The sequence below is a fragment of the Canis lupus genome, chromosome 28, assembly GCF_003254725.2.
Source record: "Canis lupus dingo isolate Sandy chromosome 28, ASM325472v2, whole genome shotgun sequence".
NCBI lineage: Eukaryota > Metazoa > Chordata > Mammalia > Carnivora > Canidae > Canis > Canis lupus.
The window spans coordinates 33,681,839-33,690,366 of record NC_064270.1 but is presented as its reverse complement, the minus strand read 5'-3'; the positions used below and the strand labels follow the sequence as shown (position 1 = coordinate 33,690,366).

Below are 8,528 nucleotides of genomic sequence, written 5' to 3'. Positions count from 1 at the left end.
ATGCTGAGCATCACTTTTAGGACCCCAGGGCAGGCTAGGGTGTTTGGGGGGGGTGGTGGATAGGGGAAGTGAGATGAAGCCTCCTGAAATAGAGATCAGATTTTCAGAAGCAGAGGAGAGGCGGGCTGGGAAGGCAGGCCCAGGAAGCCCCCTTCAGCCGAGGGCCAGCACTCTGCAGCAGCACTTGGGAAACACTTTCAGCTTCACTTCTGGCTCCTCTGAGCACGAGGATGCTGGACCGTGGCCACGGGGACATGGGCAGGCAAAAGGCTGTGTGACTGAAGACAAAGATTTTTTTTTTTTCTTCCCAGTCCCTTGGACCGGTTTCCTGAGATGCTGGGCTCGGTGCCCCAAGCGCCCCTGGAGTTGAGTCTTCCCGAATCCAGGGTCTTTTTTATTTTTTTAAGCGATGGCATCTTGGGTCAAGAGTCGGGGAGTGGATCCCTGGGGCCGCTTCCTCGGCCTCGGCCAGCCCAGGTGGTTTTCTGGAGCGGGCGCGTCCGGGCCACTGCGGCAGGGCTCCGGGGCCCGCCGAGCCTGCCCCTCCCGGCAGAAGCAAGCCGGCTGGGCCAAGGAGCCCGGCAGGGCCTTGGCCTTCGCGGGCTGCAAAAATACAACAGAGGGCGCAGAACCCACCAGCGCCGTGGCCTTGCATACCGATGCACGGGCTGGCTGCAGACCGCCAAGTTCCTTAAAAATGTCTCTGGCAGCCCCGAGGGGTTTCGGTTTGCTTTCTATTTAGAATCACCGCATCACCCCCGCCGTGTTTACTTGGAGGGGGCGGGGGGCGGGGGGCGGGGACCCAACCCACCGCGCGGCGCACACGCCTTGATCTCACATTCCAGACTCGAGCCGCTGGGTGTCAGCGCGACATGGGGCGGGGGGAGGGTTCTCTTCGGAGGTTTCATTCGCCATCCGCACGTCACTCCCAAACTTTTCCTCCCTGCGCTCGGGGAGTCAGGTTGACGCGCCCCGGATGCGGGGCTCGAGGCGCGGGGCTGGGCGCGCTCCCGCGGGGCCCGAGCCGCACAGGCTCCGGGGCTGCGCTCGGGCTTCGCAGGTACAAGTTGGCGCGGGGCGCGGGGCCGGGGCCGGGGCCGGGGCGGGCCGGGGCGGGGCGGGGCGGGGCGGGGGGGTCCGGCTCGGGGCTGCGGCGCCCCTCGGCGATCCGGCCGGGCGGCGCGGGCGGCGGCGGGGCTGGGCGTGGGGAGTCCGGGCCGGCGGAGCTGCGCGCAGCCTCCCTCCCCGGCGCTCCCGGCGCGGCGGCGGCGGCCCAGGCAGACAATGAACTTGCGAGCGCGCCGAGCCCAGGCAGGTTGGAGCCCCGCGTCGCTCGGCCCGGCCTCCCCGAGGCCCCCGCGCCCCGCCGCGTCCCGGCCGCCTCCGGGCGCCCCGCGCGCCGGGGACCCCGCGGGGAGGGCTGCGGGGCGGCGGCGCCGGGGCTCGCGTGCCCCCTGCCTGGCTCGGGAGCGTGCCGCCGGGGCTCGGGGGCCGCGGACCGGGAGCAGGGGTGGCGGCGCCGCGCACAGCCGGAGGCCGGACGCTCGGACACCCCGGGGTCTCCGCGGCGCGCGCGCTGGGGGCGGTGGAGGGGGCGGGGATCTCCCCAGCCGGAGGCTCCGCTCCCCCTCCCCGCGCACTTCGGGGAAGTTTCCAGGCGCAGCCCCGGGCAGGTAAGCGGGGCGTCCGCCTCTGTGTCCCCGGCTCCGGCGGGAGCCGCCTCCCGAGCTCCCGCTCCAGTCCCGCGGCCGCTTCGGGCGGAGGAGGCCGCCGCTGGGACCCGGCTCCGGGGGGGGGACCCCGCGGGGGCGGCCGTGGGGGGAGACGGGGGCGCGGCCGGGCCCCGAGCGGCCTGAACTTTTGCTCCCGCCCCCTCCCCCGTCCTCGGGCCCTCCGCCCCGCGCCCCCCCCCCCCCCCCGCGGCGGCCGTGGCTCGGGAGGCGCCGGGGCCCGGGGGTTGCCGGCGCTGCTCGGCGGGGGCGGCCCCGGGCGGGCGGCGGGGCGCGGGCGGCGGGGCGCGGGCAGCGGAGCGCGGCGGGTCGGAGCGGCCCCGGCGCGGGGGCGACGCGGGCGACCGTGCCGGGGCGCGGGGGCGTCGGGGTGAGTGTGCGGGAGGGGACGCCGCGTGGCGCACTGGCCCCCGCGGGCCCCGGGGTGGCGGGAGGGAGGCGCCCGGGGGGACGAACGTCGCCTTTGGGGAATGAATGAAGAGCCGTGACAGCGCCTGGAGACTCCTCGGGGCGAATGGCGGGGCCGGCGCGTGCGCGCGTGTCCAGGATTCGGAGCCGCCCGGGTCCTGGGCGGGGCGCCCCGTCGCGGCCCCGGGGCCCGCGTAGCCCCGCGCCCCGCGCCCCGCGCCCCGGCCCGGCCCCCTCGCGGCTGGAGAGCCCGGCGGCACCCAAGGCTGGGCTCGGTTGCCGGCTGCTGGCGGCTGGATGTCTGCGCCGCGCGTGGGGAGGTTGGAGAAGCAGGCGGCAAGGCTGAGACTAGCTCCTGTGGAGGGGGGACCCCCCCCGTTCTCCCATTCCCCGCGTGCACTGGGTGGGTCAGTGGCACGGAGTTTGGGGCATGAAGTTGTGCTCTCGGGAAGCCCCAGGACGCCCCGTGAAGGGACTTGGCGCGCCGATCAGCGACACTGAGCAGCGAGCTCCGGTTCCAGGCTCTTCGCTGGGTCCCCAGCCCCTTTATCAGCTGCGGTTGCTCTGAGCGCAGCCACCCGGCGACGGAGCAGAAAGCCACCTTGAGGGCATCTGCACCCCCTGCGGCACCCCCACCCCCACCCCGCAGGAAACTGAGGTCTGGAGATTTGCCCCAAGTTCCTCTCCAGCACCTTACCACTCGGCTCCTCACCCTGGCTTTCCTGCCCACGACCCCCCGCCCCCCGCTTTTGCAAAATCAGGAATCCTCCCTTACAGAAGATGGCACTTATTAATTTTACAAACTGCATGTTGAATCAGGATGGTTTAATTGGTACCTAAATACCTAGGAGTCATATAGGATTTTGCTTAAAATAGCGAGTGAATAAAAATACCTTTTAATTAGGTAGTTTTTAATCAGGTAAGTTTTTGTCTACAATACTCCCGGAAGACTGGCAGGAAAATGGTCTTCCTGCCTCTTCCTGGATGGGGAGCGTGAGCCAGCCAGGTGAGGCCGCTTGCTGTGGTCTCCCTCTCCGTGTATATTTGAGCCAGAAGTGGAGCTGCAGGTCTGGCCTTCCCTTCAAGGTCTGGCTTCCCAGGAGAACCGTCTCTAGGGCCCTGGGAAGGAAATTCGACATTGTCTTTTCTCTTCGGATCATTGCATGACTGTAGTGAGCTGGCTCGTGGTGGAAGCAAGCAGCCAGCATTAATTTATCCAGGACATGGGAGGAGGGAGTGGTGGGAGAGTGGGGGCACGTTTGCCCCCACTGTGCCTTGCTTTTCTCTGATGACTAGAGCTTGTGATGCCTGAACCACTGTCTTGGCCGGGGATCCCAGCACTGTCACAGTGGCTTCTGTGAGGGCTGCTCTTTCTGCACCTTTCTCTCTTCTGTCTCTGCTGGCCCTGGCCAGGAGAGGCATTTGGTTTTCCACCTGCCAGAAAGAGAGAGGATTAATCTCTGCATCTGGAAGAGGCAGTGTTTGCGGGAGAGGTTAGGAGGTGGATTGTGCTTATTTGGTGTTTGGAGGAGAGCGTAAAAGACTCTCCCAAGTTAGCCAGCTGGGCCACAGGAACCCCAGGCCCTTTGAATCTGCACTGTGAGAAGCTTTAGACTCGTACCAGGTCGTGATTAGACTGTGGTTGTCCCAAGGCCACCTAGCGCCCAGCTGGAAATTGCTCTTGAAAGTGTAGGAGGAGTGTGAGGGGAGGGAGATTCTGGAGCTACCTGAGTAGGTGAGCCCCATAGGGGGCAGCTTTGACTCAGGCTTGGCCAGTTGGGGAAGAATGGACTTGCAGGTCTTGTTAATCTTCAAGAGAATTTTCAAGCGTGGATATTCAAGCGTGTGCTCAAGTTCTAGAATTGGACAAAAAGGTTGGGGCGGGTCCAGTGCCAGGGGGTTTGAAGCTTGACATCTGGCCCTGTGTATGTGTAATGGGAGGAGTGTCCCACCGTGGGAGATGTGACACATGATAGAAATGGGCTCAGAGCCCCAAGGGCTCAGAGACTAAGAGTTGACGGGTCTCCACGTGGCTGTGGCCCAAGCCGGGCTTCTTCATGTGTTTATGTATCATGTACTCAGTGAGTGGCTACTTGATGAGCTCCCGTCAAGTGACGTGCCAAAACTTTTCATATAATTTCATTTACCAAATAGATCCCATGGTGGAACATCTGGGGATGGTACGGTTATAGGACAGGCCCAGCCCCGGCCCCTGCAGGATGGAGAGTACCAGAAGTACCTGTGCCAGATGGACAAATAAACCTCGAGTCAGGAGGGAGAGTATGGCAAGAACGGTGCTGGAAGGGGTGGGTTGTTCGGTGCTGGAGATGGTGGGTTGTTGGGGAGGAGTCTCCTTTTACAGATGTGGAAATCTGGGCTCAGAGCAGTTGGGTGACTTGCCCAAGAGCCGGAAAGTAGAGAGTCAGTCTAGGTCTCTGATGCCTAGCTCCTGGGCCTGCTTTTTCTCCCCCACTATGCTGTGCGGGGGCCTCTTGGACGCTCCCAGGTGAATCCACACCCTCTGTGGTTGGCAGCTCTCACTTTTCCTGTCTGCTTCTTTGGAATCCATCCCCTTACCGGGGCCTCAGTAGGTCCAGGATTGCAGAGATGCCATTTGGAACCATGTGTCAGAGAGAGAGAGAGAGGACTTTCCTTAAATTCTAAAAGCAGAAGCTATGTTTGTTTAAACGTAGTGGCTGACACGGGAGGGTCATTTCTGGGAGCAGTCAAGCGGCGGTCACCCTTTAGCGGCGTGTCATTTAGAAGTGATCCTTCCCAGTGATCGTGGAGAATACTGCAGCCTGTCTTCCCCCCACCCTGCCACCCCAGTCTGTATGTTGGGAGGCTCGAGAGCGATATTCACTTCCTTCCATGGGTGATTTCGTTTCTGTCGTGTGAATCGGGAGATTGTGTTCTCACTTAGCCCACCAGGTATCGGGAGGCTGAATGTTTGGACATGCACAATGTATTTCTTTATTGTTCTCAAGTGCTGAGATCTGATTTCCTTACTGAGGCGCCCCTTCTTTACAGTAAAGCCCTGGGAGACGATGACCCGTGTTTTCACAGCACAAAACAAAGCATAAAGGTGGCAGGTACCTAGTTAGTCTATCCCATCTAGAGAGCTGAGAAGAAGAGTGAAGGTTTTGTGTTGATTTGGGCCAATACAGATTAAAAAAAATTTTTTTTAACCTATGGGGGTTGAGGAGGTAGACAGTCATGACAGCTGTCATTTGCTGGGTCCCTACTAGTTCCCAGCTGGCCCTGAGCCAGGCAGGTCAGATCGCTGTCCCCCCCTCTTTTGTTTCAATTAGAGGGTGGGGAGGTTGTTTGAGATCACCCAGACCAAGTTTTCAGCCTTCCAGCTGTACAGGAGGAGGGATGAAGAAATGACAGCAGAAGAGGGTAGAGAATAACAATCGTGGCCTCCCCAGAAGGGGAAGGCGAGCGTGAATCAGCAAGTGGTTAAGTTAGGGGGAGGTGGCCACGGAAAGGGGGTTCTCGGACTCTGCTGGTTTCAAAAGGGATGTGAGGCCTCGGGTGGCGTCTCTTTCATCCCTGGCAGCGATGTGCAGCATTTAGGTGGCCCCAGGTGTGGGCCTTGGGCCAGGTGCGCAGGGGCCTAGGGGCAGCACTGGGCATCAGGGCAGCACCCAATTAGTGGGCGAGGCAGAGCTTGCACAAGGCAGTTACATAAGGCTGCTGAGAGCGTGGCAGGGCATGGTTAGCAGCTCTGGGGTTGGAGAGGCCTGGGGTGACTTCATGCCCTGGCCTGACAGCTGCTGTCCTATACATGCATTGACACCTGCCAGGTGCTTGGAGGAGTGCCTGGCATACAGTAGGCACTCATAAACGTCAGCCCTTGTGGTATTTCTTGAGCTCTAGAGCTCGTAACCAGGGGCAGAGGATGTCTCTGAACTCCCTGAAATTGCACGTACAACTTTTGATGCAGATGGTAGATGCGTGTACTTTGGGGTTAGGAGGCATGATTTCTAGCAAATTCTACCCCAGAGGGCTTCTCTGACACCTCATAAGGCCAGGAGCCCCAGGACACCCAGATCCTATTCGGGTTTTCTTTGGCTGGTTGCTTCCCCCTCTCGGGGCTATTTCTTCTTGTGTGCGAGGGGCTGGATGAACAGCCTCTTTCTGACCCTTTCAGCTCACACTGTGGGCAGGCTGTGGATCCGTGGGGTTGTGTTCCCACTGGTCAGAATTAAGCAGGGGGCAGATGGGGCAGGTCTCCCCGGAAACGTGCTGGGTGGCTTGCTTTTGAATGTGACGTCTTGAGCCCCACTGTAAGCTTAAAAGGGTCCTGAGCAGGCTTGGGGGGGGGAAGGCCCTCTGGCTGGGGCGGGCTCTCTCTCCCTGACACCTATGCCACGTCTCTAGAGCTCGTCCTGGTCCAGGACTTTTGGGTCTCAGAAGAAAGTGAGGTTGGCAGATCCTCAGAAGCAGAGGGTGTCATTATAATGGAAACTTGGACACTCTCCAGAATTGTGTTTGTGATGAAAATATTGAAGCAGGCAGCCTAGTCACCCAGGTGCCTGGGAAATACCCCAACATGGGCAAATAATTAGATACAGACCGGCCGCAATTATTTTTTCCTGCAGTGTGCCGGGACCTGGTGGTTTCACGTTTTCTCTTGAAAGGGAATATGCTCCTACTACTGATCCGTTTGCTCCCTGTGGCAAACATGTCAGTGGTGGGCTCGGTGCGGAAGGCAAGACCACGGGGGCTGGTGAAAGCGTCCCTCCCGGGCCAGCCCTGGGTCAAGGGACGGTTCTGTCCTGCTCTACTGTGGCCTCGTAGGGACCCGCCCCAAGGGCCTGGGCCTGGCGCACCTTTGCTGTGAGCTTGGAAGCTGCGTCCCAGACTCTGGGAAGGTGGGATGTCGTGTCATCCCCTTGCTGAAAGGGGCTGGGTAGCTCTGTCTGCCCCTCGTGACACCCGTTTCCTTACGCTGATGCAAGTGAAGCTCAGCCTGCACCTTCATGTGTGCGGTGAACCAAGTGTTCGGTGCCTCCACGCAGACCTTCTTTTACCCCAGGTGGTGACTCCCTTGGAGGCCCCGGGAGCGCAGCGTGGGTGGTGGGTGAGCCTGGGCAAGTCCCTCCTCTGTTTCTTTCTTCTGTTACCCATGACCCTGGGCAAGTGGCTTGACCTTCCCTGATGAGCCTCAGTTTGCTCATCGGTAAGGAGGGGGTTAATAATTTCTACTTTGTATTGTGTTTTGAGTATTAGAGGTCACAGAACTTAGGGCTCAAGGGGTCTCCCCACGTCGAACTCCTCTTCCTGGCCGTCCGTCCCTGCTTGAAGCTGACGTCAGAGAAATGTGCCTGAACTGGTGGGCAGGCGGGCCTCGTGGCCCTGAACAGAGGGCATTGGGCAGGGGCGCCGACTATTGCCCCCGTGCTCCCCGCCCCCAGGTCATAGGCAGAGTGGGAAAGCTGCAGCTCCCCCCGGGGCAGCCCCCTCCTCCAGGGGCAGCTGGCAGGGCCAGATGCGTTCTACGGGTGGGAGAAGGCAAGACCGGGCTCCTCATGCCCGGCTCCTCCCCCCAGGCTGCTGGGACAGTGTAGACACCCCCAGGTGCAGACATGCAGGCGGAGCGCCCTCTGTGCAGGAGGAAACATTGGGCATGGGCTAGGAGAGTCCCTTGCGGACAGCGAGTAGTAATGCCGAGCCCTGGGCCTGGTCCTTGGTGGGGGTTGACAGATGGGGCCCATGAGGACGGGGGCATCGAGGTGAGGCGGCAAGACCTGTCAGTGACATGTTGTCACCTGCAGCACGTGGGAGTGATCACCGCGGTGAGATGATGATTCACTGGGCACCCCCAGGATGCATTCTAACTGCGAGGGGGGTCTCCCCAGGGGAGGTGCAGGCTCACCCAGAGCCTGGCCAGGAGAACCTCGTCCACCTCCTCTTGGCTCCCCACCAGGCCCCACAGCCCCCATCGCCTTCAGGAAACCTTTGCCAGGAAGTCACACCACGTCTGGCGCCTCTTCCCTGTGGCCCTCCATCCCTTATCCAAGCGCTGCTCTCCTCCTCTGAGCTGCATTCTACTCTGTCCAGCTCCACCTTGAGCCCAGTGCACTAGTCTCCTGGGTGCCACCTGCCCGCCCCAGCCCGGTGAGCCTCTCAAGGGTGGGGACGGTGTCTGGGAGGCCCGCTCATGGCTAGGCCCCTACGGAGTCTGGAGGGACTGGCGATGATTGAACTAATGCATCCACTGCAAACGATTCTTTCAAAAGCCCATTTTTCCTGGACTCTTCCTGGATTTTACATGGGCCCCTGGGTGTGACCCAGAGGATATCAAAGAGTCCCCAATTTGGTAGCACAGTATGGGAGTTAGCTTGCCACTAAATGTCTGAGAGTCAAGAGCCTAATGTAATA

General features: G+C 61.2%; 1 protein-coding gene across 7 annotated transcripts in view; it reads left to right on the top strand.

Moving 5' to 3' along the window:
• The first annotated feature begins 872 nt into the window (after window positions 1–872).
• CHST15 (carbohydrate sulfotransferase 15) overlaps window positions 873–8,528 on the top strand; it is a 74,474-nt gene continuing 66,818 nt past the window's right edge. For 5 of the 7 annotated variants that reach the window (XM_049103017.1, XM_049103018.1, XM_049103022.1 and 2 more), the window contains exon 1: window positions 873–1,060. The gene's annotated coding sequence lies outside the window, so the exon portion shown is untranslated. Of the gene's footprint in view, window positions 1,061–1,475; window positions 1,674–8,528 lie in introns of those variants that run through there. The other 2 variants (XM_049103014.1, XM_049103021.1) reach the window with 1 other exon arrangement.